General features: G+C 36.8%; 1 non-coding gene across 1 annotated transcript; it reads left to right on the plus strand.

The window, feature by feature from the left end:
- The first annotated feature begins 2,103 nt into the window (after positions 1 to 2,103).
- On the plus strand, positions 2,104 to 2,210 carry LOC124173796. The gene has a single exon (XR_006868759.1). It is a non-coding gene; the product is annotated as a U6 spliceosomal RNA (small nuclear RNA).
- The last annotated feature ends 3,055 nt before the right edge of the window (positions 2,211 to 5,265 follow it).

Consider the following 5,265-nt stretch of genomic DNA (forward strand, 5'->3'; position numbering starts at 1 on the left):
TTAGTTGTGCTGAAATATCATCAATACTAGATGCTTTATTCATCCGCAGGTCTCTTACTACCACATCAAATTCTGATCTAAAATGGGGGCTCCCATGTCATCCTTATCCACCATCCTATCTTTTTCAATAGCATTTGTTCTAAGGCTGCTTTCGTTGTATAACTCATCCAGATATTCTTTCAATTCTTTGCTTTATCATACGTTTCCAATAATTAGTTCGCTATTTTTGTCCCTTTGAGTATTTCACACTACGCCTTTCCTAAAAGTGGTTCCTTACGACCCTATATATGGCTATTCTACTCTTCCATACACAAGGTTGTTCTGTATATTCACGGATAAACTCGGTAAGTTCTTCTTCTCTTTTCCATGTTTCACCCGTTATTCTCTAGCTTTCTAAGATTTGCGACGTATCTCGCTTCTTTTTCTCTATTTATTATTTTTTCTTTCCTCTGTTATTATATTCTTTTACTTTTTTCGTTGCTTGGAAAATCTATGAAAAAGTGAGATCTAAGACTTCCAACATGATCTTTTATTTTTTCGAAATAAGTTTTGAAAGGATTTTTGAATAAAGTGTTGGAAACCACTAGCCTGTGTTCAGTTCAGAACTCAAGTAGCCTTTCTCCCCTTTCATTTCGATTACCTAATCTATATTTCCCAGTTATCACTCCGTCCTGACCTTCGCCGACGACGGCGTTCCGGTCACCAAAAATAATAAGATTTTCTTCCCCTCTTACCTGCTTGATAGCTTCCGGTATATCTTGGTAGCCATATTCTACTTCTTCATCTTCATAATCTGATTTACGCATGTAAACCTTCTCCATTACAACAGTTAAGGGTTTGGTTTCTATCCACACCATTACTATCTGTCCATTAAACTGCTAGTTGCTATTATGTACGTATTCCGGAGCTTTTTATAAGCATTAACCACATTCCAGTATTACCATTTAGTTATCTTGTGTTTATCATTCTTTAGCTTCTATTATTCGTCGAGGTTCATCCACCACGTCTCCACCTACAGGTTTCTAGCCTATCTCCGGTGCGAAGCGATCTAACGTTCCATTTCCTATCCTTGACATTTAATCAAATTTGACCGACGCACCCTCCGAGTCGTCCCCGCCCGGAGATCCGAATGAGGGACTAGTTTACCTCCAGAATATTTTACTCGAGAGAATTCCATGACATAAATAGGAGTGGAGTACCTGCGACTACTCAAGATGATGTTGTGGTAGTTTTCCATTGCCTTCCGCATCGCAGTACTAGAGCCGTTGAAGTAATTGTTAGAATGCCCTTAGTGAAATGTGTGTCGCGATACCGACCAAGATGGTCTTCGCCTTCACAGTAGTTAATATGACATACTGCCCTTTCACCCAAGTGATAAATGCATAATTTTAAAATGTTTTATCTCGCATCAAACCTTCCGCTTCTCTCCGTTTTGCCTTAAAATATTTCAAATCTTATTTTTAAAAATTGGGATTATCACGTCTACTTGAACGTGCCTCTCTGAAGAGGAAAAAAATATCATGTATAGAGAGGGTTACTCGAGCCCCACACGACCTACCTATTCGAAATCCATGGTGATTTTGACTAAACTAGTTATCTATGCACCTCATTTTTAACAAGTTCCCCTTATCTGAAAATTAAGCTAATGTTCTCGCACTAAAATTTGGGCAGTAATAGGGGGAGGTATAGAAATAAATATAGTAGAAATGGAATGACATATGATGCGTTGCAAAAGTTGGTATCTCGCTCTAAAGCCCTCTATTGCATAGGAAACAGTTGAAATCCGCAGTGGAATGAGTGATGGTATCGGGTGGTGGTACGTAATTACGGCATCTTCAAGGAAGGTTGAAAATGTAGCGGCGGCTTACCAAGCCGCTTGAAAACCGTGAAAAGACCTTAATTCTGGGTGATGCTCATCGGGAATACGTTTTGCTTGAGTTTAAACGTCTTTTCCAGTAATGACGCCTTAAAACAGTTAAAGAAAAATTTGCTAAAAGTGCTATTTTTACTGACAGTGCTTGAATGCCAAGTGTTACTATTCAATGACACTTAATATCAGCATTGATGGTAGTGTATATAGACTTATTGCAGTCCCTCTCTTTTGTACTCGCTTCGGCGGTACATATACTAAAATTGGAACGATACAGAGAAGATTAGCATGGCCCCTGCGCAAGGATGACACGCAAAATCGTGAAGCGTTCCACATTTTTTTAAGGTTTTTATATCTCCATTTTATTCTGCTACCAGCAGCTTATGTGATCTGATACTACGAGCTATGATACTGCTTTTTTCTATACGCGGTATGATACTGCTTTTTTTTCAGCCGAAAAATAATCCCAACGATAACGTATTCCATTTCTTCACATACTTGCGCTTGTCATAGAGCGAGGATAATGAAATTTTTGAGAACACGTTAGCACGTTTTGAGGACTGGTCACTTTCGCATGTAATGCCACAGTGCCCACGAAAATTTCCTCCATCTAAAATAGGTCCGACATCCTGCGAAAAAAATTAATTCCTGCCTGTCGAATATCATGAGAAACGCAAGCGATCGTATTATGAGGCATTGAATTGACATCGAGATACGATACGATATCGATTCTGGTGTACCGTGCTGGCGATAGCAGAAAAAGTCTGGTCTTCTGTCGCACCTAAAGCCGGCTTCCCCAAAAGCTATTCCTCCTGAACCACTGAAAACTTTCCGGTTCTGCCAACATATCGTCGCTTATCTCTGCCTGAATGCTTTGAAACTCTAACTCAGATATGAACAGTGTTGTACTCCTGTCGTGGAACTGCAGCTTACTGCCCTTCATCTGCGTGCTCCATTCTATGTCCGCATACTTATTAGAAGTATGACATTTATTTGTTTTTTACTACCTACGTCCTTTAATATATTTATGATGGTTACACTGAGAAACCGAATATTTAATGCCTTTTACATCAGAAATTTCAAATGAGGTTTTATTGTGCATCTTATATCAACTGACAACGAGTAAAATTAAGTTTTCATGGGTACTTTTTCTGGAAATTGCTTTAAATTATCATAAGTTCACATGGAATCTCACGGATATACTGATTCGAAAGTGGCAATCATGTTCACCCAAGATTTCACCTATTTCAGTCTCGAAATACACAGTCAAGGCTGTAAAACTTTCCATTATCAAATAACCAGCGGCTTTAAATCGCTTTGTTGTATCCTTCTAAATTGAATACATACTCAGAGCTCCCATCGCATTTTTAAGGTTTACCTTATTCGAAGCGTAAAATGGCATTCTAATCAATTAATCATATCCATTTGCTATTAACATATCAAAATTGCTTATATATAAAACTTAAGTGAATTGTGTGTGAATAAATGGCCATGAATTGTTACTGAAAAAAATCTGCACTTGAGGATTTTTCTTCTTTAAAGTGTAAGCTTAAATGGGACATTTAATACGATCTAATGCAGAGTGACAAATTTTCGTATCATTATAAAATTCTATCCCCAAGCCATGAATATTTTTTAATTATATAAATTTTCGCTTTTTTCTCGGTACTTTGACTTCTTTTTCTTGTTTTTTTAATCAGAATTATTTATTTAGTAACAGGAACGGTGAAATCATTCGATTATCTTTTTTATTTCCCCTCTTTCTTATCTGTACTTGATTCGATTAATGGATTTCGAAATCACACTACGAGATTTCTCGTTCGGTCGGCACGATCTAATCTTATAAGGAAATTGCTGGTGCTTTAATGATTTCCTTAGTTTAGTTTGAAACGAACATTTAATTTGAAACATGTAATTCACCTTAAATTTACTTTTTTTTATCCTGAAACACAAAATTATGCCAGAAAAAATTCTTTGAGAATCTCCTCCAATAACCAGCGACTAACAATATCTGTCTCGTATTCTTCTAGATTGAATTCAATTTCGATGCTCCTATAGCAGCTACACTGAGAAAGCGATATTACAACACTGCGCTGCTATAGGCCAATGCAGTGCTGTTATTGGTTCCATGGAATTAAAATAAATTAATTATACAGTGTGGCTGGAGAATTCACTACGATATCTTTATCTTATTTAGTCCCTCAAGGTAGTGTCCAAGACTAATAAGACAATATAAATTTTGACCATAACTCATAATGACAAGGAAGCATTTACATCTACATGATGGCATGCTAGCTACCTCCAGGGTTTATGGCAGGGTTTGAGTGATTCTCCCCAACAGATTACTGTAGGGGATTAAAATATTATATGTTTATCGCAATATATAAATAGCAATAATCAATTTTTATACGTTAATAGAGAACTCCATTACCTACCATGGTTTCGGCTCTTCAGTCATTTTCAAGTCGATGAAAGAGACACTTTCACATGTATTTAGGTCTCTCTATGACGAAAGAAACTTGACCTTCACTCGCAACCCACTTTGTTTTATGTTTTATGTCATTGGCCTTCATTTGGTCCCCTAAACTCTAAGATAGAGTCTGTTCCATCATCTTGAAAATGATATCTACCGTCGAAACCATGGTCGGTAATGGAATTATACATTTAAGTACGGAAATTATCATTTGTTGCTTAGATTTCATCTTGGATTTATCACATTTCCATCACGTCAAGCCTGACACCATTTCATATATTATTTTCTCAATTAAAAAAAATGTCATGATTTTTATGGAGGAATACGAACAATTTTAAGAAATACGCTATCACACAAAATAGTCATTTGCATACGAAATAAGTATAAGTAAAAATAAATAAACCTATCCTACCCAAAATAATTTGCATTGAACATAGCAAGCAATTTTTTTCGTTGATAAATAACGTAAAATTATTATTTGTATGAATTCATTATGTTTAATTGTGTTTGTACTTTTCATTTTTTGTTTGACTGTGCCACTATAAAATAGCAATTATGCTGTGCGTGGACAATTTGATAAATAAAAACACCGACTATTAATGGAAATAAATGCCTACGAGCTTTACGAGTAATAGGGTGGTTTCCTATTATTTTTTTATTCCCTAAATCGAAAGATTATTACTCCTGGAGTACGTATTTCACGCTTTTAGATTTTTAACTGGCGATATCTATTTTTCGCGATTAAATGAAAAGTGAAAAATTTCAAGCGCGCGAAAACGCGACGCTTAAGTATGAATGCAAGGAAGTCTCTCCGCGTGACGTATTTCTGGTTCCCGTTGCCGCCCTGCGAGGTGACCTTGAGGCGAGGCTTAGCGCTGATACGACGCAGGCTGCTAGCGGGTAGCCTAGTACCCTGCTGGCT

The sequence above is a fragment of the Ischnura elegans genome, chromosome 1 (genome assembly GCF_921293095.1).
Source record: "Ischnura elegans chromosome 1, ioIscEleg1.1, whole genome shotgun sequence".
NCBI lineage: Eukaryota > Metazoa > Arthropoda > Insecta > Odonata > Coenagrionidae > Ischnura > Ischnura elegans.